Below are 26,129 nucleotides of genomic sequence, written 5' to 3'. Positions count from 1 at the left end.
GCAGTCCTCCTGCTGCTTTTCTTGCGCGTGCGTGTAGCGCTTTTGCAAAGCCGTGGAGGTGGAGCGAGCGAAGAGGCTGTGGGGCTGAGGGTCCACAGATAGCTATCAGTCCCCAGGCATTTAGTGTACGTTGGAGGTAAACAAATACGGGTCCAGCTTAGGGAAAAAGAAAAACATCTTACAGCCAGTTTCTAAACTTCAAACAACGGAATGTGTCAATGAGACCTTGTGTATGGATACACGTGCATTTAAAACGGCCCCGCCAGCGTGTAGCTCTTGCCGTTCGCCAGCGCTTTACAGGTGTTATCGCACTTAGGCCTCGGAACAACTTTACCAGGTAGGAACTATTCTCGTTTTAAAGACAAGGAAGCCTAGGCTCAGAGACGTTAAGTAATTTGCCGAAGACAGCACAGGTAGCACGGAAGTGGATGAGTCCACATCTGTCAGATTCAGCAGCCCTGAGGTTCTCTACCACGCTGTACGATCCAACCTGAGCCCACACAGGAGGCGTGGTCTCCCGCCTTAACAGCCTTGGGGTGTGAGGGTGTGTGTGTGTGTGTACGCGCGCGCGCGCCACTGCCTAAAGTTAATGATTAAGTTTGCTGAAGCCCTTCTTCCCTGTCCTAAGCTGCCTGTTGCGAAGGCGCATTCATTGAATCCAGTTTCTTACCGACTTACTTGTCCTTAAACTTTCCGGGATAGGAATGGGCAGTTTTTGTGTGTCACTTAGGGTGATTTTTTTTTTTTTTTTTTTTAATGGCGTGTTAAGTGAACTGAATCCAGCAAAGACGAGTTTCTGTTGCGCTACGCATTGGTAAACTGACAGCTACCACGTATTGACTTGTGTACTATGTGCTGGGCACTGTGCTAAATAAATGATTTACGGATTAATCCTGTTTATTGCTCACAACAGCCTTATGAAGTAGTTATTATCTTCACTTTACAGATGAGATCATCTGAGGCTCAGATTAAGAAATCTTAAGTCTCATAACTGGTAAGTAGAAGCACAATATCTAGGCAAACCTGTCTACCTTCAAACAAATGGGCACTGTGATAGTTAATAATAAAGTTGTAAATATTTTAAAGCCTTCATTGTGAATGTTAAATAAGACTGTAGATATGAAAGTGCCTTAAGTACTAATAAGTAAGGAAGTGGGAGAAGTGCATTATTGAGGTGCATTGGAAAAGAAATGGATTTTAGCAATTTGAGATCGGCAAGAAGTGACGTGGCAGAGTAGTATGAATACACTACCTAATCTCATGGTACTTTTGTGCACCACTTCAAGTGGGCCGACTCTGGAACCGAACTGCCTGGGTTTGAATCCCAGCTCCACTACTTACTAGCTGTGTGGCCTTATTGGGTAAATTATCTGTTGGACCTTTTGTAAAACAAGTACTATTAATACCTCATTGGGTTGTTGTTTAAGTATGTAAATGAGATAACATATTAAAGTAATTTCAGCAGTGCTTGGCATATTAGTAAATGTTTGTTATTGTGAGTCAGTCATTAACACTGATCTTTTAAACTGGTTTCTTTAATAGTTGTTTTAAAAATCAAACTACAGACCTGGTGCCGTGGCTCACGCCTATAATTCCAGCACTTTGGGAGTCCCAGGTGGGCGGATCATGGGTCAGGAGTTTGAGACCAGCCTGACCAACATGGTGAAACTTCGTCTCTACTAAAAATACAAAAATTAACTGGGCATGGTGGCACGTGCCTGTAATCCCAGCTACTCGGGAGGCTGAGGCAGGAGAATCCCTTGATCCCGGGAGGTGGAGGTTGCAGTGAGCCGAGATCGCACCACTGCACTCCAGCCTGGGTGACAGAGGGAGACTTCATCTCAAAAAAAAAAAAAAAAATCAAACTACAGGTAGTGTCATCAGGGGTTAGCATTCTTATTCAAGAGCCCCTTAAAATGATAAATCAGACTGACAAATGATTTTTTTCCCAAATATGAATAATGATCCCTGTTAGGCAAATAAGGATGTTAATTTATTTTACCATCTCATAAGAATAATATATGGAAATAAAATTTTCTTGTTTTCTGATTGAAGTTAAAAAACCCAGGTCCATCTAAAATATGTAAAGTAAAAATCATCCAAATTTCTAGCATCCAAAGATAACCACATATCGTTTGTACTTTAAAAATATAATGTATTGGCCGGGCACGGTGGCTCACGCCTGTAATCCCAGCACTTTGGGAGTCTGAGGTGGGTGGATCACGAGGTCTGGAGTTCAAAACCAGCCTGGCCAACGTGGTGAAACCCCATCTCTACAAAAAAAAATACAAAAATTAGCTGGTCATGGTGGCTTGTGCCTGTAATTCTAGCTACTTGGGAGGCTGAGGTAGGAGAATTGCTTGAATCGGGGAGGCGGAGGTTGCAGTGAGCTAAGATCGCACCACTGCAGTCCAGCCTGGGCTACAGAGCGAGACTCCATATCAAATATATATACATATATATATATTTTATATATGTATATTTTATATATACATATAAAATCTCACACACACACACACACACACACACACACATATATGATGTACCTGTGGGGATAATCAGCTGGGGGGGTCTGGGTAAGTGGTATATTTGGGAGACATTTGTAAAATTGTACTAGAACTTACAAATAGGTAAGTAACACTTTCCTCACTGTAGAATTTTTGATCTTGGTCCCCTTCTTTATATAATCTGTCAAGAGAATTCTAAAGTGATGATGATAAATAACATTTATTGAGGACCTAATCTGTGTCAAGCACTGGGCTAAGAATGTACATGCATTTTTCCATTGAATTCTCATGTAACTCACAAAGTGGGTGCAATTATTATCTCTATTTTCCAGAGACTGAAGTTTATGTGGAAGTCACCTTTAGAAGATTTAAATCCAATTGTGTTTAAAGTCTTATTTAAGAAACTAAAATTATTTCATGAAAGCTTCTTGATTTGCTAAAATGGGAGAAAACAAAATCAACTAATATACTGTAGTTCCTATGCCTGAACAAAGAGCCCAATTGTAAAGTGGTCTTTTGAAAACTAAGAATTTTATGTTTGACCACAAGGGGGTGCAAATTCCTGAGATAATTTCAAAGAAAAACGGGAAAGTTGCTTTTACTTCAGTCCATCAAGTTCATGGGTTAAAACTAGTAAGATTTCCTGCCTGGAACTTTAATACTCTACAAAGTAATGTACTTTATAAGAAGAAAGAACTCAATTATTTAGGTGCTTAATTAGGGCCGAAGTGTCAGCTTGCTTTCTTCAATACAGTCAGGAGTTAATCATCCCTCTCCCACCCCTTTCCACTCACAGTTAGTTTATGTCTCTGCATATTCCTCTTTACTTGTCATAAGAATAGAACTGAAGTCATAATTTAAAATCTGGGGTTTTGCTCTTGGAAACTGGAATGCAACCACTAGCAAATGAATGGTAAATATGGGTAGTATGGAGAACAGAGGTCTTGTAATTTCTTTGCTTATTATTACAACTTTTTAGATAGTCTTGCTGTATCACCCAGGCTGGAGTGCAGTGGTGCGATCTAAGCTCACTGCAACCTCCGCCTCCCCAGCTGAAACAATTCTGGTGCCTCAGCCTCCCAAGTAGCTAGAATTACAGGCTAGATTCGAGCCACCATGCCCAGCTACTTTTTAAATTTTTTTTTATTTTTAGTAGAGACAGGGTTTCACCATGTTGGCTGGGCAGATCTCAAACTCCTTACCCTCAAGTGATCGTCCCACCTTGACCTCCCAAAGTGCTGGGATTACAGGCGTGGACCACCGCACCCATCTTATTTGCCCTTTATACTAGACCTGCAGACTTGCTTTGGGACATTTTCTCCACTAACTATAAAATACATGTACATTAAAGAAAACTAAGAAAAAAAGAACGATTGGAAGGCATTGCTTCTGAAGGCCTCTTAACAATATACCTCTTTCCTCATCTCCTTTCTCAGTTGACCAAAGACGACTCCATGTTTGTCTTTTATGTATATTAGCATGATTGAGTTTCATCTATTTAGCCTTATTGAATAGTTTACTTGTTTCTCTTCTTCAGAAAAACTACACTTTGATATCTAGAGAGAGAGACAGAGAGAGAGAGAATGAATGTGTGTGTGTGTGTGTGTGTGTGTGTGTGTTTAAGTGTGTGGGATGGAACACCGGGACAGGGGAAGGAGATGACAAGTTCAGTGAGGACATTTTGAATATGAACGATTAAGCACCCATGGGATATCTAAGGAGAGAAGTTCAGTCAAGAGCTCAGTATACGTGACTGAGGCTTGGGAGAAAGGCTTGGGCTGGGAATGGATATCACTAAATAGGTGTTGGTTGAGATTATGAAGAAAATGGATGCTGTTCCTCACAGAGACTAAACATAGAGGAAGTGAGAACCAAAATTAGTAAATGGACAAAGTAAGAGGAAGCAGCAAATGACTGAGAAGGAATGGCTGAGAGAGGGGCAGTAACACCAACAGAGCTCAGGGTTATAGGAGCCTGTGGTAGAGAGGTTTCAAAAGGAAAGAAGTTAGGAGTGTCAGAAAGTAAAGACAGGCCAAGTAAACTGAAAAAGATCAAATGATTTGGCAGTTCTGTCATTAGTTATGTTTGCCAGAAAACTTTGAATGAAACAATGGTAGCAGAATTCTGTGTTGAGTTGAAAAGTATGTTAAAATAGAGAAAGGTTACTATAAATTTATATTATTTCAAGGCTCTTGACTTTTTGTTAAAAACAAAGGATGATAATTGTAGGGAGGAGTTTACAGAATAGAGGAGGGGATCTACAGGAAAAGAGAGGTAACATTTTTATAAAGTATGGGGACAGAGTCATCAGAGAGGAGGAATTAAAAAGAGAAAGGATAAAGTAAAGCGAGATCTGGTAGGAGATAAGGGTGCAGGTAAAGAAATTAACCCGGAAAAGAGGAAGGATACTTTTTCCTCTGAGACTAGAAGGGAACAGATGAAGATAGTTTTATGTATAACAGGGAGTTTACAGTTGATAGTTTATTTATTTTTTTTTCTGATAAAGGAGTCATAAAAAGGTGGGGCACGGTGGCTCTCGCCTGTAATTCCTGCACTTTGGGAGGCCGAGGTGGGTGGATCACCTGAGGTCAGGAGATTGAGACCAGCTTGGCCAACATGGTGAAACCCCATCTTTACTAAAAATATAAAAATTGGCCGGCTGTGGTGGCAGATGCCTGTGGTGGCAGATTCAGGAGAATCATTTGAACCCGGGAGGCAGACGTTGCAGTGAGCTGAGATGGCACCAGTGCATTCCAGTCTGAGTGACAGGGTGACACTCTGTCTCAAAAATATAAATTTTTTAAAAGATACTTAAAAAAAAACTTAATAAAAAAAGGAGTCATGAAAGAGTAAGGGTAGAGGTGAAGTAGCAAGTTTGAGTTGAAGTAAGATGGTACAAAATACATGTTCTAGGTAATGGGAGAGGAAATTAATGAGGGAGGAAGGCTGCTAGCAGGATGGGGTGATATACCTGAGAACCCAGGCTGGATAGGAAAAGATAATGAAGCATGTGGGAGACTGTTGTTGAAGAAATGAGAATAGTTGAGGAATGGGTGTCAAAATTAGGTAAGAATGCAAGTTATCAGAAGGTTGAGGGTGTAGCTTTGGGTGTGGATTGATGAATGAAGTGGTTTTATGGAGTCAGAGTTCATAATTTCTCAATGAGTTTTCCATAAGGACACTGAAGTGGGAGGTGATGGCAGAAAATGCAGCGGAAGCCGATACTGTTAGCAAAAGGCCAGAGTCTTCAACAAGAGGGAATGACTGGGTAATTAATGAAAGTGAAAGAGAGGAGTAAAAAATTCCCAATGTTGTTTCATCATGCCTTTTTTTTTTTCTCATAAATTAAGATACATGAGGACAAGTATGTCTGAATTAATTCAACAAATGAAAATATTTGTTGAATTAGTAAGTGAATGATAAGCTCATGTTGAATAAGTATTTCAGAAAACTTTAGATTTTATTATAAGCAATTGATATTAAAGAAAATACGAATGAGCAGGATGTAGGAAAAAATAATCCCATCAGCCAGAAATAACTACCCCAACACCCTTTGTTATTAAACTTTATACCTGTTTGTTGTTTATATATATTTTTTCCTAGCAATATTCATTATATACTTTAATGGCTAAATAAGTATTTTCTTATGAAATGTAAGGATGTACTATAATTTAAGCAGTTCTTATTTTGGGGCATTTATATTGATTCCACTCAAGTTTTTTCTACTGGCAAAGCAAAAAATCTAATAGCTGTTTTTTTTTTTTTTTTTTAACACAGAGTTTCATTCTTGTTGCCTAGGCTGGAGTGCAATGGCACGATCTTGGCTTACTGTAACCTCTGCCTTGTGGGTTCAAGCAATTCTGCCACCTCAGCCTGCCGAGTAGCTGGGATTATAGGCAGGAGCCACCATGCCTGGCTAAGTTTTGTATTTTTGGTAGAGATGGGGTTTCACCATGTTGGCCAGGCTGATCTTGAACTCCTGACGTCGGCTGATCTGCCCGCCTTGGCCTCCCAAAGTGTTGGGATTATAAGTGTGAGTCACCATATCTGGGATAGCTAAATTTTTGCCTTACTTATTTTCTTAGGATTCTTAGAAGATTTTCTGGTAGGGGCTTCATAGAGATACTATTTATCTTTATTTTAGGGCCATTTCCAACAGGCTTGTCTATGTGCATTCCATTCAGGATTGAGACCCTGGACAATGGACAGTGTTGCAGGTGTTGACTGATACAAGCATGCTGTCAGCCACACAAGTGAGAACTGTTAAATACAAGTCTTTCTTCACAAGAAGAATGATGGGTATTTTTAAAACTTGGAATCAAGTATAGTTTTCATGAGCACAGTAAGAGATGATTCATGAGCTGAATACAGGATATAGTAGTCATTTCAGAAATGCATATTTAAGTTAAAGAAAAACCTCTTAAAACATTTGTTGATAATATTCAACTTTAGTAGAGGTTTTTTTTCCATAAATTTAAAAACTGTAGCAAAATACTCATAAAGTGTATCAAGTTAACCATTATCAAGTATACAGTTCAGTGGTATTAAATACATTCATAATGTTGTAACCATCACCACCATCCACCTTCATAACTAGTAGAGGTATTAATGTACCAATGTTGAATAGTCATCAAAATCACCGCACCTCAAACTTTTTCACAAAAGTATGGTTAATAGCAGAGAAGACTGAACAATTGCCTTAACAACTTGGTTCCAAGCCAGAATTTTCTTTAGCTTCATGTTTTATCTTAAATTTAATGTAACTATAGTGCTATATACCAAATGTGCCTATATTTAGTAAAATATAATGATTACACTTTTTTTCTTTTTTTTTTTTTTGAGATGGAATCTCGGTCTGTCACCAAGCTGGAGTGAAGTGGTGTGATCTCAGCTCACTGCAACCTCCACCTCCCGGGTTCAAGTGATTTTCCTGCCTCAGCCTCCCGAGCAGCTGGGACTACAGGCGCGCACCACCACACCCAGCTAATTTTTATATTTTTAGTAGAGATGGGGTTTCACCATGTTGGCCAGGATGGTCTGGATCTCCTGATCTCGTGATCCGCCCACCTCAGCCTTCCAAAGTGCTGGGATTTCAGGCATGAGCCACTGTGCCTGGCTTGATTATACATTTTTTCAAAATCTCTGAGGGAGGTTGATATCTAAGGAGATGCACCATGTTTATTCAGTGGCTTTTAACCCCTGCTGATACACCAAAAGTCCGCCTTGTCCCAAGCAGGACTTTCAGAGGCAAGGTTCTAAGCTAATAGTTGAATAATATGCTTCTTTTCATCTTTCTTTTCTTTTTTTTTTCTGAGCTAGAGTCTTGCTCTGTCACCCAGGCTGCAGTGCGGTGGCCTAATCTTGGCTCACTGCAACCTCCACCTCATGGGTTCAAGCAATTCTCTTGCCTCGGCCTCCCAAGTAGCTGGGATTACAGGTGCACACCATCACACCTATTTTGTATTTATAGTAGAGATGAGGCCAACATTCAAGACCATGTTGGCCAGGATGGTCTTGAATTCCTGACCTCAAGAGAGCCACACACCTTGGCCTAACAAAGTACTGGGATTACAGGCATGAGCCACCGCAGCTGGCCTTTTTTTATTACTTTTTTTGAGATGGAAGTCTCACTGTCTCCCAGGCTGGAGTCAAGTGGTATGATCTTGGCTCACTGCAACCTCTGCCTCCCAGGTTCAAGTGATTCTCATACCTCAGTCTCTCGAATAGCTGGGATTATTATAGGTGTGCGCCACCACGCCTTGGCTAATTTTTGTATTTTAGTAGAGACGGGTTTTGCCATGTTGGCCAGGCTGATCTTGAATTCCTCACCTCAGGTGATTCGCCTTCCTTGGCCTCCCAAAGTGCTGGGATTACAGGTGTGAGCCATCATACCCAGCCTCCATTTTTCTTTTATGGTTTAGCCAGGGCTGTATATAGTAGTGTATGTCAAGAAGTAGACTGATTGATGCTCACCCTCTTCAAATGTGAGAGTGTTACAGAAACTGAAATTCACAAAGTAAAAATTCAGAAGTATCCTTTTATATTATATTTGCCCTAATAATCATATATACTTCATCATTATTAATGCCATGAGACAATCTTATTGTACAAATAAAGTGAATGATTTCATGTGCTGGCTAGGGCCATAGTCCCACCTTTCCAAAGAGTATCAGCTTCTCAACTATCCATGCATTATGACTCTTGAGACTTGGAAACCCTCTCAGGTGTAATAATTTTGCTCTTCATGCTTGGTCCCATTTCAGGAGATTGTTGACCACATTGAAGGATAGTTGCAAAATTGGAACTAAAGTCTGGGTTTCTTAACTCCTAGTTGAAGGTCTTTCCAATTACACCAAAAGGAAAACAGTTACATATAACAAGAGATAAGACTTACTCCTACCTGCCCCCACAAAACCACTTTAAGCCATCCTAAGAACGGTCTCTTTTTTTCTCCCTCTTTCTCTCCTTCCCTTCAGCTTTCCTTTCTTCTTCCTACCTTTTTTGGGGGTAACTCCCAAGCACTGCAGTTCTCAGAATCAAAAGGTTAAGAATATTTTAGTACTCTCCAAGATACAAAGGGGTGACTACTTATTAGAGTTTGTTTCTCAAGCTTGGCACATAAAGCTCAGAGCTCAGAACAGTAGAATTTTAGAAAGGAATTGATAGACATGAAAGAGGCTGCTGGAATATGAAAAAACTGGAGTAAAAATAAGCAAATCAATACTTCTGAAATAAAGGCTTCATGGTAGAAAAAGAATTAAGTCACAAAAATGACTTAGCAGAGATTCTTGATTTCCAATTCTTGAAGATTGCTATCTAATGGTATTCTAAAATGTTTACCAAATTATGAGTTTTATTACTTTTTAAAAAACCTAAAAACAAATCCAGAGTTACAGAGTGACCTGGTTTATCCTGTGTGGTAAGTTTTCAGTTCCAGTTACTAGGCAAAAAAAAAAAAAAAAAAAAAAATTGCTAATAGGTAACAGTGTTCAAACAAGTGATTGGTAGAATAAAACAAAAGGGATTCATATAACTTTTGTACTGTCTTCTTGAAGAAGACATATTTGGCCATAAAAGCTCATACATGCTTTAGGAATTGAAATGATTTTACCTGACTTTTTTCAAGTGAGATTTGTTGAAGAATAATGGACTTATGTTGTCAGCTATGGGCTTAAGCATTAATTCACTTTGGACTGCTTCAATTCAACAGTATGCTGTCTGTACATAGAGTTACATGGAATTTAATTTTAGCAATGGAATCTATTTGAGATAGCATTATCTTTTATATTCAACTGAAAAATTATGGGGCTCTAGAATTAAGTGTTATTAAGCTAATATAGACAGAATAGCTGTATTACAAGGAAATAAGCAAGGATAATCTGTGTACAGGGTTTGAATCATATAGGGTTTGAATCATAGTCTCACTAGGGATGTGTTCTTTAAATTGTGAATGTTTGTTGATTCAAAACCATTTGAAAATTGTGAGGTAGACAGAAAAGGGGAGAATATTTGGATATATAATTTAGATGTATAGTTTGCTTATCAGGGAATGGTTAAGTTCCTTTTTTCTGTATATTTTAATTGGTGAAATTAACAGCTTTTGTTCTTCAAGATTACTTTGTAAAAGAACATGGCATTTTATAGATGAGATAATTGAGGTTCATATATGTTGAGTTATAATGTGTGGAGGAGTCTGATGTGCATCCAAGTCTGTCTGCCCCTAATGTCTCTGTTTTTAACCACTATTCTCAGAGTGAAATACATTCATATTTTAGAGATCAATTCTTAAGTCATTTTTACTCACAAAATTAATCTGTGAAGTACCCACTGTTTTCAGTTTCTCTCCCTCTCACTTTGTCTTTCAAGCACTTTGCAGTGTTTAATGAAAGTGAATTTTTCTGAAATTATTATTTTCATGTTTTTTATCAGAGGATTAACTATGTTGCTAAGATCATGTAGTAAGTCTTTTGTAGGGCTAAATCCTAAACTTAAAGATTGCCTTGAAGTATATTATTTAGCTATTGCATTATTAATCCCTAAGTAATGAGCCACAAACTGAGCACGCCTTCACAAATCACAAGAATAAGACCCAAAGAATCAGACTTTTCCAAGTAACTTAACTGCATTCCAGGACAAAACTCAGGAACATTTAGAGGAACAGAAGAATATTCAGCAACCAACAGATAAAATTCATAATGCCTTGCCAGGCATGCAAAGAAGCCAGAAAAATGATCCACAATGATGAGAATAATCAGTCATCTGAAAGTGACCTTAAACATAGAAAGATAATAGAATTAGTAAAGACATTGAACGTTATTATAGCTATATTCTATATTTTCAGAAAGTAGAAACATGAAAGACATTTTTAAAAACCCAAGATGCAGTTCTAGGGATGAAAACTACAATATCTGAGATCTACTAATGGTATTTGTAGCAGATTAGACATGGCAGAAGAAAAGGTTAGTGAATTTGAAGGATACAGAAAAATAAACTATTCAAAAATGAAAGAGAAAGAAAAGAATGACAAAAGCATCAGTGAGCTATGGGACAAACCTCCAGAAGCCTTATGTATACATAATCAGAGACATCAAAGGAGAGGAGAGGCAGATACAAAAGGGATATTTGAAAAAATAATGGTCAGAATTTTCAGATTGGGCAAAAACTATTAACTCACAGATTCTAGAAGCTCAACAAGAAGAAAACTACACCAAGGAATGTCATAATCAAATTGTTCAAAACCAATAAAATATATTGAAAGCAGCCAGAGAAAATACATGTTATAGAGTAATGAAGTTTGACAGCAGATTTCTCATCAGAAACATTGCAAGTGAAGAGACAGTAAAACATAAAGTTCTGAAAGAAAAAAAAAAATGTAAACCTAGGATTTGATACCCAGCAAAACATCAATTCAAAAAACAAAGGCAAAATAAAGATATTTTCAGACATAAGAAAACACATAACTCTTTAATATCAAGTAGACTGAAGGTAGATTGTGGCAGTTTGAAGATGTATACTGCCCTAAGACAACCAGTAAAATAATAATACAGTTATAGCTAATAAGTCAACAAAGGAGGTAAGATAGAATCACACACAAAAATTACTCAACTCAAAAGAAGATTGAAAAAAAAGGGAAAAGGAACAAATAAGAGGTGAAACTAATAGAAAAACAGCAAGATGATAGACTCTAATCATACCAGCAATCACATTAAATGTATATTATCTAAATGTCCTACTTAAAAGGCAAAGATTGTCAGATAAAAAGCAAGACTTCTTTTGGACCTGGATGAGCAGGAGGCACCATCATGGAAGTCTACTGCCACAACAAGGAATGAAACGTTCAACACCAGGGGCCCAAAAGCCAGGACATCTACCGAAGGCTGTTGGTTAAGCTGTATATGTTTCTGGCCAAGAGAAACTCCACCTTCAACCAAGTTGTGCTGAAGAGGTTATTTATGAGTTGCACCAAGTGGCCATCTCTGTCTCTTTCCTGGATGATCTGGAAGATGAAGCTTCCTGGCTAGGAAAGCAAAACAGCTGTGGTTGTGGGGACCATAATGGGTTCAGGAGGTGCCCAAACTGAAGGTATGTGCATTGCACATGAACAATTGCTCCTACAGCAAAATCCCCAAGTCTGGGGACAAGATTCTCACCTTGGAACAGCTGGCCCAGGACACCCCCAAAGACTGTGGCACTATCCTGATCTCTGGTCCTCACAAGGGCCAAGAGGTGTTGTACTGGCATTTTGGCAAGGCTCTGGGAACCCAGCACAGCCACACTATGCCCTGTGTCCACTCTAAGAGCCAAAGTTCAAGCATATCAAAGGCTAATGGGCCAGCCGAGGCTATAAAAACTAACCTGGATCCTCTACTCTTATTAAAAATATTTTGGCCTGGGCTCAGTGGCTCATGCCTGTAATCCAGTGGGCAGATCATTTGAGCCTAGGAGTTCAAGACCAGCCTGGGCAACAAGTGAAACTCCATCTCTAAAAAACAATTCAAAAAAGAATTAGCTAGGTGTGGTGGCACATGCCTGTAGTCTCAGCTTCTTGGAAGGCCGAGGCAGGAGGATTGTTTGAGCCCAGAAAGTCAAGGCTGCAGTGAGCCATTATCGTGCCATTGCACTCCATAGTGGGAGACAGAGTGAGACCTGTCTCAAAACAAAACAAAAAATGTTGGCTGCTGGGGGAAAAGAAAATAAACAAAATCCAACTACATACTATCAATAAGAAACATATTTTAGGCCAGGGATGGTGGCTCATGCCTTTAATCCCAGCACTTTGGGAGGTCAAGGCAGGTCGATCACCTGAGGTCAGGAGTTCAAGACCAGCCTGACCAAAATGGTGAAACTTCGTCTCTACTAACAATACAGAAATTAGCCAGGTGTGGTGGTGGGTGCCTGTAATCCCAGCTACTCAGTAGGTTGAGGCAGGAGAATCACGTGAATGCAGGAGGCGGAGGTTGCAGTAAGCAGAAATCATACCACTGCACTCCAGCCTAGAGACAAAATGAGATTCCATCTCGAAAAACAAAACACACACACACACACACACACACACACACACACATTTTACATAAAAAGACACAAGAACATTAAGAGTAAAAGGATGACCAAGTGCAGTGGCTCATGCCTGTAATCTCAGCACTTTGGGAGGTCAAGGCAGGAGGATTGCTTGACCCCATAAGTCTGAGACCAGCCTGGGCAATATGGTGAGATCTTGTCTCCACAAAAAATTAGCCAAGTATGGTGGTACATGCCTGTAGTCTCAGCCACTTGGGAGGCTCAGGTGGGAGGATAGCTTGAGCCTGGGAGGTCAAGGCTGTAGTGAGTGGTGATCATGCCACCGCACTGCAGCCTGGACAGCAGAGTGAGATTCTGGCTCAAAAAGAAAAAAAAAGTAAAAGAATAGAAAAAGATACATAGTACTAATGGTGGCATTAGTCAAAAGAAAATTGGTGTGGCTATATTAACATGAAATAAAGTCAATTTCAGAGCAAATAATATTACCAGGAATAAAGAAGGCCATTTTATAACAATAAAAGGGCTAGTTAATCAGAAGGATATAATAATCCCACATGGTTTTGTCTCAAATAATAAAGCTTCAAAATATGTGAATCAAAAACTGACAGAAGTACAAGAAGAAACAGACAAATCCATAGTTATAGTCAGAGATTTCAGTACCCCTCTTTAAATAACCGGAAAACAAGTAGAAACTTACAAAGATATAATAAACTCAAGCAACACTGTAACCAAACAGTACAGGTTGAGCATCCCTAATCTGAAATACAAAATGCTCCAAAATCCAAAATTTTTTTAGCACCAACATGACCCAATATCTTGGATCCTACTCCCAGGATATCTCATTATGTAAATACAAATATTCAGAAAAATCCAAAAAACTTTGAAATGTGAAAAGTTTCTGGTCCTAAGCATTTTGGATAAGGTATACTCAACCTGTAATAGAGTATATATTTTCTTTAAAGTATACTTACCCAGATAGATCATATCTAGGACAGAGGTTAGCAAGCTATGGCCCTGAGGCCAAATTGTAGTCTGTTTTCGTATAGCCCATGAACTAAGAATGGTTTTCACATTTTGAAAGATTTATTTAAAAAGAAAGAAAGAAAATATGTGACAGAGACCATATGTGGCCCACAGAGTTTAAAACATTTACTGTCTGACCCTTTATGGAAGTTTGCTGGCCCCTGTTCTAGGCCATAAAACATGTCTCGGCAAATTTTAAAGGACGCAGATCATGCAGATTATGTCTTCTAACTACAGTAGAATTAAAATTAGAAATCAATAACAGAAAGCTGTCTGGAAAATCTCCAGATGTTTGGAAACAAAATAACATGCTACTAAATAACCTTCTAACAACCCATTGATTAAAATAGGAATGCAGTAAAATTAGAAAGCATTTTGAGCTGAATGAAAATAAAAACAAAGCATATCAAATTTTGTGGCATGTCACTAAAGCAGTATGTAGGAAGACATAAGCAAAATGCTTATATTTGAAAATATAAAAGGTCTCAAGTCAATGAGCTTCCACCTTAAGAAATTGGAAAATAACAAATTAAACACAAAAGAAAATAAAGATCAAAGTACAAATCAATGAAATGGAAAACAAAATCAATTGAGAATATTAATGAAAAAAACCGTGGTTCTTTGAAATAATTAAAATTGATAAACCTTTTGCCAGGCTGATCAGGGAAAAAAAAAAAAAAAAGAAGACACATATTAGCAATATCAGGAATGAGAGGTGAAAGATGACAAATTCTACAGATACTTAAAGGATAACAAGGGAATATTATGAAAAGCCTTAAGCAAATAAAATTCACAACTTAGATGAAATGGTCAAATTCCTTGAAAGACATAAACTACTAAAGCGGCTGGTTGCGGTGGCTCACACCTGTAATCCCAGCACTTTGGGAGGCTGAGGTGGGCAGATCATGAGGTGAGAAGATCGAGACTAGCCTGGCTAACACGTGAAACCCCATCTCCACTGAAAACACAAAAAATTAGCTGGGGGTGGTGGCACATGCCTGTGGTCCCAGCTTCTTGAGATGCTGAGGCCTGCAGGAGAAGCACTTGAACCTGGAAGGCAGAGGTTGCAGTGAGCCAAGATCTCGCCACTGCACTCCAGCCTGGGTGACAGAGTGAGACTCCATCTTGGGAGGCGGGGGGACTGCCAAAGCTCACACAAAAAGAAATAGAGGCCAGGTGCAGTGGCTCATGCCTGTAATTCCAGCACTTTGGAAGTCTGAGGTGGGCGGATCACTTAAGTCCAGGAGTTGGAGACCAGCCTGGGCGATGTGACAAAACACCCATCTCTACTAAAAATACAAAAAAAAAAAACAAAAAAAAAAAAAACTGGATGTGGTAGCTCATGACTAGTCCCAGTTACCTAGGGGGCTAAGGTAGGAGGATCACTTGAGCTCGCAAAATTGAGCCCTGATGAGCAGAGTGAGACCTTGTCTCAAAAAAAAAAAAGGAAAAAGAAAAAAAGAAATAGATAACCTCCATAGCTATATATCTATTTTTTAAAAATTAGTAGTTAAAAATATTCTCACAGAGAAAACACTGGTGAGTTCTTCCAAACATTTAGGGATAACACTGTTTATACCAATTATACACAAATCTTCCAGAAAACTGAAAAGGAAGGAATACTTCCCAATTTATTTTTTGGGGCCAGCATTACCCTCATACCTAAACTATACAAGCCATTACAAGAAAAGAAAACTATAGGCCAGTTTCCCTCCTGATTATGGATGTAATAATTCTAAACTAAACTTTATTAAATCAAATCCAACAAAATATGAGAAAGTTAATATTACTGGATATGGTTTATCCCAAAAATATGTCATTGCTTTAAATTAAAAAATTAATCATTGTAAGTCACCATATTAAGCTAAAAAAGAAAATCTGATCATCTCAATAGACACACAAAAAATTCTGACAAAATCCTATATTTGTTCCTGATTAAAAAAAAAAAAAAAAACTTAGCAAACTAGGAATAGGAGGATACTTCCTCAACCAGATAAAGGATATCTATAAAAATCCTACAGCTAGGCTTATGCATAATGATGAAAGACACCATGCTTTCCCTTTCCCCCTAAGATAAAGAATAATACAAAGATGTCTGCTCTGACCACTTTCATTCAATATCAGAGGTTCTGACCAGGGCAATCAGGTAAGAAAAAGAAATAAACCACATTCAAATTAGAAAGGAAGAAATACAACTGATGATAGCCATCATTCCTAACAGTGCCTCTTTATAATCCTTCTCTTCTCTTATAATCTCCCCAGGAAACCACTGGCCTGCTTTTTGTCACTATAGACCAGTTTGCATTTTCCGGAGTTGTATATATGTGGAATCATACAGTATGTTACTCAGATTTTTTTTGGTCAGAAATTGATAACTTATCTTGCAACCAAAGTTCATATATAACCATTTGTTCTTCATTCCATTTCCTCATTAGTCTTTAGAGTGTCAATCAATTTTTCTTTTATTTATTTATTTATTTATTTTAATGAAACAGGGTCTTGCTGTGTCGCCCAGGCTGGAGTGCAGGCTTACTTCAGCCTCCAACTCCTGGGCTCAGGTGATCCTCCTGCCTAAGCCTCTGGAGTAACTGGGACTACAGGGGCATGCCACCATGCCTGGCTGTTTAAAATTTTTTGTAGAGATGGGGTCTTGCCATGTGCCCAGGCTGGTCTCGAACTCTTAGGCTCAAGACCTCCCAAAGTGCTGGGATTATAGGCATGAGCCGTGAACCTGGACTCAATTTCTTTATAACAACTTTCACATGTACATTCAGGCCAGATAGTTTATCAAGAAATCTTGTCCTCTGTCTTCTAGTAATATCCCACTTAGATCTGACATTAAGTTTACTTTTTTTCTTCAAGGTATTTCTTCCAAATTTCTTGGCTGTTATTGGTGACAACACAAGTTTTTGGACCTTAAAGTTTACAATCTTAGGTTCATTTCCTTATTTTATTTCTTCCCTATAGGTAAATGATTGCTAAGCTTGTTACTTCTTACAGTTACTTATTTGTAAAATACTGCATATATGTTTCTTTTAGTTTTAAAAACTGCCTATTTAATCCAAGCTATTAAATGTCAAGCTTGTACTACATAGCCTCTTGATATTTCCCCTAGCCTCCCATCCTACCATACCTATTCCCCACTAGCCTACATAAAACATAAAATACTTTTCATCAAACTCTCCGTAGAGAAGTGTTGCTGGGCGAATAAGAAAAACCTGATTGACTAGAAAAAGAAAATGTAAATGTAATTTCCTTTCTTTTCAGTGAGTCTACCAGAAAGGAATGAAGAACAAACCTTCAGGAATTGAGTCACAATGCAGACAAATATCAAATCAGAGGTTGTTGCAAGGAAGAGATTGATGATAGTATTTTCTACTAGCCATTGGGAATATAAAAAGAGACAGAAGATTGAAGCCTTTGCCAGCCATTCTTTCCCTTTTTGCTTTCAAATTCCTCAACTGTGAACCTTCATATGTGCAGTATTTATATTGGATCATACTGGTGATTATAAAGGTTCCTAAGAGGCTAGAAGAGCCAACCAACAGAGACAGGAAAGCAGTCTGTTCCGAACATAGGGACATAAGTTCATTCATGCCAAGTATCTTTCCAGCATGTTTCTCCCATTTAGAAACATCTAGCATGTAACACCTTTTAATATTAATATAAGCCCAAATACCAGCCCTTTCCCTTTGTATTTCATCTCTTTCTGCTCTCCTATTTGTATTCTGTTTTCCTATCGGTGTTATGCCTGGGAGATGACCTGCCTGTTCCTGTTCTATAAGAGTTTTGTTTGCTGCTGTGTCTCTAGAACAATGCCTGGCACACAGTAAGCACTCAATAAACCTTTGGTGAATGAATGAGTGGTTATCTTTTCTCTCTGGCAATCCAAATCCACCACTCCTTAAAAAAAATTCTATATAAGATTTGCCAGCCAGGCGGGAGGCAGAGGCGGGTGGATCACCTGAGGTCAGGAGTTTGAGACTACTAGCCTAGCCAACATGGCGAAAACCCGTCTCTACTAAAAGTACAAAAACTAGCTGGGTGTGGTGGCCGTCGCCTGTAATTCCAGCTACGTGGGAGGCTAAAGCAGGAGAATCGCTTGAGCCCCAGGGGTGGAGGTTGCAGTGAGCTGAGATTGCCTCACTTCACATGCCACTTCACTCCAGCCTAGGCAAAAGAGCAAAACTCTGTCTTAAAAAGATTTGCGTATTCCAGCAAACTTCTATCCAATATCAATCTAGATTTAAATCATGCCATTTTCCACATTCCTAAGCAATTATGTAGTTTGTACTTTATTAACATAACCTTATTTATATTACTTTTCACATATACCCAAATCTCTTCTATTTTCAATCAAAAGATAATGCCTTAAATGTTATATATATTGTATGCGTGCCACTCAACAGTGCCTTGTGTGCTGCAAAAAAAGAAAAAAAGAAAAGACACTCAGTAAATAAGCAGGGTACATTTTGTCTTTTAAGCCATATCTTCTGCGTAAATATGGTCTTTCAAGGGAGTTTAGATACTCAGGCCCTATTTTTTGTTATTCACTCCTATAGTATGTGACTTTGTAAATTGTTTCTTCAGTGTTCAATTTAGGTACAAACTAAGACGAGAAACTGTTTCCTAAAGAAAAACATTTTAAAGCTACAGAGACACCTGTATGTTGGTAACATTTCTCCAGAAATATCTGAAGTAATGCAAAACTTCTGGACTGGTCAGTTTGAATCTTTTCTTGGAGTTTCTATAGAAATTTCTGTGGAATGGTGTTATATTGGAAATATTAATAGTTAACTATAAGAAAACTCCTAGTTTATTCTTCACAGAAAACAAGCAGGGATATCTTGGATTTTCACAGTATTTAAGCCACTGTTTAGTTGTCTCATGAAATAATTAAGGGAGTGGAACACATTCAAGGAATTTCTGAGGTGTCAAAATAAGACTGTACAAAGTCCAACAGTTTTTTCTCTAGTAGATTTTCAAATAGTTAAATTAAAAGACTCTGGCCTCTTTCTCTATTCATATTGTATTCTGGCAATAATAAAGTTGTGCAGCCTGCACATAAAAGCAATTTCTAATGATGCCAAATTAACAGCAGTTTGTTGCCTCATTCCCTCCATGAAAGTTATAATATTAGGTTATTTCACAGATTTTCCCTGTGCCCCTCATGCTCAACCTAAAACTGTGAGACTGTCAAAGAAAACTAATCAGGTAAGATTACTGTTTGCCTTTATGAAGTCATTCTAAGTACACAAAAAAATCAGACATTAACATGAAAATATAGGGGGAAGAGAAACATCAAAACATAGAACTGAGTTTTAGTTTTACTGACATTTATATAGCATACTTCCTGTTTTGATTTCAGAAGTGCAACCATGCAGTGCTTCTATTAAAAACTGAATAGTTGAGTACAGTTTGATTATAACAGCTTATCCAAAGGAAACAAATAGACCCAGCTTACTGCTATTTTCATTTGTGGAACTGCTATCTTTGTTGTAAAAAGTGGAATATTTTTCAAACATCATTTAATAATAGGGTAGCCCCTAAAACAAGCAAGGAGATATAAGTCTGAGTTCTGAATCTGAGTAGTTGATGGAATAAGAAAACCAACCCAAACTCCATCTAAATATATATGTAAAGGTAATGCTTGTGAAAAATTGCCTTTTCCTTATTTTGAGATTTCAGTTGCTAGTTGACTACTGGTATGCATTAATTAACAATTCTGCTCCATCTAAATATATATGTAAAGGTAATGCTTATAAAAATTTGCTTTTTCCTCATTTTGAGATTTCAGTTGCTAGTTGACTATTGGTATGCATTAATTAACAATTCTGCCTAAAGGAGGGAAAGGATAGAGGCTAGTTCTTAAATAAAAGTTCCTTTTTTTCACTATTAACTTTTTCTATTTGAAGCATAATTGTGTCAGCTAATTTATTTTTTGGTAACCACTTAAGAATTTGTGAGGGAGGGGGGCACACAAGTAAGCAATGATAGCCAGCTCGACATCAAAATCCATGTTCTCACTTCATGGCCATACAGATAAATTTCATTTCCTAGCCTCCCTTGCAGTTAGATGTGGGTATGTTACTAAGCACTAGCTAGTGGGATGAGAATGGAAGTGACATCCACTACTTTAAGCTTCTATCCCTAAAAAACTCCCAACAGACTGACCCCTTTTAGGAAACCTTGGAAGTTAGGCCCTAAATGCTTAGGTACAGAAAGACCTTGGAAACTAGTGAACAAGTAGTAAACTTGTTTAGGAAGAAACAACTTTGAGTCACTAGACATTTTTGGGATGATCTGTTATGGCAATTAGCCTACCCTCATTTGATATATAAAACATACATGCAACGTCCCTATGATACACAACTCCAGTGGTCACCATTTACAATGTAATATATGCAAATAGGATTTTTCTGAAGCATGATTGAGAGGCTAAAGGTATGCATACATATGGATATAGGTAAATAAATGTTCCTCCCAGGAGTGCTACAGTGCTGTAGCTTTGCCAACTACAACTTTCACGGGTTTTATTGTGGATGAGTACTGATTTGTGTAAAGGAACTTCCCTTTTATGTCTGTGGTAACAGACAAAGGTGGAATGGATCCTCAAACAAGAATCTTGAGAGGAAAATATATACTTAGGATCAAAATATGATCTCTTTCTTGGGTTTTTCCAATAGTAATGGCTAAATATTCTTCCTAAAACCTTTTATCTACCGGCAGGCAGTAGGCCATAATAGTATTAAAGCCCCTCCATTTCTTAAAAAATAATAAGTACACTGCTCTGAGCAGTAAAGATATTTAATATACCTGCGCTTCACGTTCCTCATCTGTAAAATGCAAGGTGGATTGTATCAACTCAGAAGTTTCCTTTCTTTACTAAACTTCTCCCATCTATGACTATAGTGTCCAGAGCTACTAATAGAAATAATTCTTAACATGAGTATTTCTTCAGATTTCAAGTTGATATTGTAGAGGCTCAAGTGCTTCATAGACACTTGAAATTAGTTTTTAAAATTATGTTTACTTTTTACCAAGGCATAACAGAGGTTATACTCTTCTCTCAAACAAGCTATTAAATTGAAAAGATTTTTTAACTCACTCGAGATTTTTTAGAGTAATTTTATTTATTATTTTATTTATTCATTTTTTTTGAGATGAAGTCTTGTTCTGTCGCCCAGGCTGGAGTGCAGAGATGTGATCATAGCTCACTGCAGCCTTGACTCTCTGGGTTCAAGCTATCCTGCCTCAGCTTCCTGAGTAGTGAGGACTAGAAGTGTGTGCCACAGTGCCAGGCTAGTTAGAATAATTTTAAAGCACTGTGTCACTTCCCTGATTTCTGTACTTTACTGCATGAGTGGAGAAGTATCAAAGCTAATACATAATGTGACAGTTATCAAAATAACACTATAAAAAGTCAAAAACTAGACAGCAGATTTTATGGTTTTTCAGTGAATTTACTAGTTAAAACCTTAAATTTTACTTTTCCTAGTTGTATATTTATACTGATGTTTCGATGTAATAACAATTTATACAATAGCACATTCAGAATCATGGCAAAATCAGCTAAGTCATAGTTAACACTCTCTCTATGTATGTACTGCTAAGTCATATTTTCAATATAGCTAACAGAAATGATTGCTGGTGGGGTTTTAATCTCCTGTACTTCAGCTTTGGCTAAAGCTAAAATATACACTATCCAGACCTTATACAGGCATGAATTGGCTTTAATTCACATTATTTTGCTGCAGGAGAGCTGCAGAAATATGGACCTCACTCAGGGATGATACTGTTTTAGAAAGGAGAAAGGACAGGCTGTGTAACATTGTCCAGAGTGGAGTTTTCATGTTGAGAGAAAGCCATGTATAGGCTGGAGTACATGAGAAGAAGGAATAACAGCTCCCCCTGCCCCCACAAAGGAACGAGAAGAAGAGAGAACCAACAATAGTGTTTTGACTATTAGTTGACAAGTATGGATTCTAAAAATATCTTTACATAATGGTAGAAATTGGGGAACAATCTAAATGTTTAAAAATAAGGGGATTCATAAAATTTGGTATAGCTATATGTTGGAATACTATGCAAATGTTAAAAACAGGTTTTCAAAACTATTCAGTAACATGAAAAAATGGTCATTATAAACTACTCGGTGACAAAAATAAGACATAAAACTATATGGTAGTAATTAACAACTATATATTTTAAATACAGGAAAGAAACAAGAGTGTTAACGTTGGTTTTCCTCTGGCTGGTGGAATTACAGATGACAATACTTTTGTGGTTTCCAACATTTATCTAGTTAACACATTCTGTTTACAATTTTAAAACATTACTTTCAAAGAAAAAATGTCATATATGTAAATATGGTTGCATAAAATCTGTATACATATGTATTTTATTTCTATATATCAAAACCAGACCAAAAATAATGAGTTTGACCGTTTTCAGAGGGACACTGTAACAGAATACTTTCCTTGACCCTCATTTTATGTTGAGATCTTTATGGCAAGTGAAAGGGCTAGAGAGAAGCATGTACTTTCAGAATTTCTGAAATGACATATACAGTATGAAAAAGCATAGAAGCTTTCCTCAATTTTCACATCTTGAATTTTAACACAACCTGTAATTTTGTACATTTTAACACAACCTGTAATTTTGTACATACTAAATGAATGTATTAGTTTTCCAAGCTAGAGCACTGGTGGTCAGTTAGCAGTTAGTAATACTATTTTTCAAAGAATAATAAATGAAAATATATTTTATTTATATTTTCATTTATATATCTGGGAGAAATGCCAGATATAGGTGAAGGGGAGGAAGACAGCAAATCACACTGCCATGTGTGTACCTATGCAACAATCTTGCATGTTCTTCATATGTACCCCAAAACCTAAAATGCCATTTAAAAAATATTAAATAAATAAATAAATGAAAATATAGTTGGCCAGGCACAGTGGCTCACACGTGTAATCCCAGCACTTTGGGAAACCAACACAGGCAGAGTGCTTGAGTCCAGGAGTTCTTGACCAACCTGGGCCACAGAGCAAAACCCTGGCTCAACAAAAAATAAAAAAAATTAGTGAGGCATGGTGGCATGCGCCTGTAGGCCAAGCTATTCAGGAGGCTGAGGAAGGAGGATCACTTGGGCCTGCGACATGGAGGTTGCAGTGAGCCGAGATCCTGCCACTGCACTCTAGCCTGGGTGACAGAGTGAGATACCATCTAAAAAAAAAAAACTGAATATACTAGAGATCCAAACTATTTGAAGGAATAATTGATTTTCTGGGCAAAGCTAAGAAACAGAAGTTATTCATACTATTGGCTTCAAATTTGCAAATATATTGGATTATGCTGTCTCCCAAATCATAACTCTAAATTCTGCAGTTTTACTGCATTTTTCTAGGTTTTTAATTTTGTGATGCTTTTCTGGGAGACTAAGAGACCTAAATTCAGATTTTAAAATTAGTTCATTTTTTACTTTTTTCCTAATTATTTCTCTCAATGAAATAAGAGAGAAATTGTAGCATATTACAAAATTTCAAAATAAATGATTTTGTTACATGTTTCACATATCAAATAAAGAAAGGGTTCTGCAGCTAAAATAAAGTTTAAAAGGGGGAAACGTGGTCAGCAGCACATTCAAAGTTTATGAGCACAGACTTGGGGAATCAGGTAGATGTAGGTTCAAATTCTTATGCTGGGTGTAGGAAAGAAAGATGCATATGAGTCAATCTTAAAGTTTGAAGGGATTTTAGAGATCATTTAATCAAAATCCATTATTTTGCAAAGGAAACTAACACACTGGAAAGCAAAATATCTTACTTAAAGTTTCAATCCCAGCATTGCTTCTTGTGTTCTCTACATTTGCTTACTTCCCAAATTCAGCACACTCTACTTTCTACTACAATATGTTACATTTGAGGCCGGAGCAGACCAGATTATAGAAAGTACTGAAAATTAGACCAAAGAGTTTGAACTTACTTTAAATTTGTCTTTTTTTTTTTTTTTTTTTTTGGGAGGAGTGGTCCTGGGCACAATGGAATGATCTATGTTTCCTAAAAATTCTATATCATACTCAGTACAACTTAAAACATACTTAGGGGAGAACCAAACTCATTTCTTTGTATCGTTTAAGTAATACTGAGTAATGGAGCTGACAAGATTATAGTTGATAACTATTTTATTTTTTCACTTGCTTTTGTCATTTTGGTCCATACATACGAGATTAAACTGATGCTGAGCTGGGAGGCAACACTGTTGGGTTGTGAAGAGCAGATTTTTCCTTAAAAGTTAAAATATTAAGAATAAAATAAAAACAAATTTAAATACGACTCTCAACTTTAAAAGGTAGTCCACATAAATTTTTCTTAGATTTTTCAATATCAAAATATTTAAAAATGTAGAGAATTAAAAGAGAAATTTAATTTTTTACAGCAAAATTTTTACCAGATAACGAAGCTTAAAAATGTTGACCTTTTAGGCTGGGCATGGTGGTTCACACCTGTAATCCCAGCACTTTGCGAGGTGAGGTGGGCAGATCATGAGGTCAAGAGATCAAGACCATCCTGGCCAACATGGTGAAACCCTGTCTCTACTAAAAATACAAAAATTAGCTGGGTGTGGTGGCGGGTGCCTGTAATCCCAGCTACTCAGGAGGCTGAGGCAGGAGAATAGCTTGAACCCAGGAGGTGGAGGTTGCAATGAGCCAAGATCAGCCACTGCACTCCAGCCTGCCAAGAGGGTGAGACTCCATCTCCCAAAGAAAAAAAAAAAAAAGGTTGACCTTTTACCTCATTTCTACGAATTTATTCTAATTTAGGAAAACAGATTTATGCATGAAAAAGCTCATCACAACTTTATAAGAAAATAAATAACCATTTAGGGAACTAGTAATTCATACAAGGAACATTATGCAGCCACTGAAAACTCTTTCAAAAGTTTTTACTTTATGATACATCTGAGGAAACATTTATGATACACTGACAGTGTATACAAACAGTACACTGACAATGTATCATAAATAGGCAGTGTACACAAGCAGTTTAAACCTCATTGACCTCATCATATAAAAAGGCCATGTACACAAGCAGTTTAAACCTCATCAGCTTAAGCAACTGCCTGGAAATATGTCAGCTCTCAACAGTTGCCTCTAAATAAAGGAACTATTAGTTATTTTTTCCTGGTGTCCTTTAAAATATTTTTTCCTTTATTTTAACCCATTTTCATACTTTCTTCACTTACCATGTACTACTACTTCTGTAATCAGATATGTGTTTATGTCCTAATGATATGTTTTCAGAATCATGAGAATGTGTGTGTGTATGTGTGTGTGTGTGTGTGTGTGTGTGTATACAAACATTGTTGACCAAGAGAAAAGTTGCTGTTATTTAAATCCAAGTAAAAATGAAATTTCCAAAACACATAGGTATCCTACAACTTGTAAAATTATAATGGTTAAATACAATGTACTAAGTATTTTGACACAGCAGGCTTTCAGTATGTTAGCTGATGATGCAGATAATTAAAGAAAGGATACTTCAATTGATTTACCAAGGTCCTTGAGTCTGTCAGCAACTCTCCCACCAAGAATTTAATAATATAATATGACATTATATTTAATAATATGACATTAAAAGGCTGGTTTGCGTTGGTGCAAACTATTATTTTGTACTTCAAAAAGAACAGTCTCTTAAATGCTAATTTAAAAAAAATTAATTAAAAAATTAAAAAAAATTTTTGAGACAGGGTCTTTCTCTGTCACCCATGCTGGAGCACAGTGGCACGATCTTGGCTCACTGCAACCTCTGTCTCTGGGGTTCAAGTGATTCTTCTACCTCAGCCTTCCAAGTAGCTGGGATTACAGGCACACGCCACCACACCCGGCTAATTCTGTGTATTTTTAGTAGAGAAGGGGTTTCGCTCTGTTGCCCAAGCTGATCTCAAACTCTTGGCCTCAAGTGACCCTTTTGCCTTGGTCTCTCAAAATGTTGGGATTACAGCATGAGCCACTGCACCCAGCCTTAAATGCTAAGGTTTGACACACAAAAAAGAAAAATTTGTTCTTACCTTGTTCAT

The 26,129-nt window shown here is 37.5% G+C and overlaps 1 long non-coding RNA gene and 1 pseudogene across 1 annotated transcript; both read left to right on the top strand.

Moving 5' to 3' along the window:
• Positions 1-134: 134 nt before the first annotated feature.
• LOC108309510 lies at positions 135-17,908 on the top strand. Its single transcript, XR_005201454.1, has 4 exons — positions 135-337; positions 947-994; positions 6,652-6,760; positions 17,316-17,908. It is a non-coding gene; the product is annotated as an uncharacterized LOC108309510 (long non-coding RNA).
• Positions 11,678-12,487, top strand: LOC108309507 (annotated as a pseudogene).
• Positions 17,909-26,129: the final 8,221 nt, after the last annotated feature.

Source organism: Cebus imitator, unplaced genomic scaffold, assembly GCF_001604975.1.
Source record: "Cebus imitator isolate Cc_AM_T3 unplaced genomic scaffold, Cebus_imitator-1.0 Scaffold94, whole genome shotgun sequence".
NCBI lineage: Eukaryota > Metazoa > Chordata > Mammalia > Primates > Cebidae > Cebus > Cebus imitator.
The sequence above is the reverse complement of the archived record's forward strand: the minus strand, read 5'-3'. Positions and strand labels throughout refer to the sequence as shown.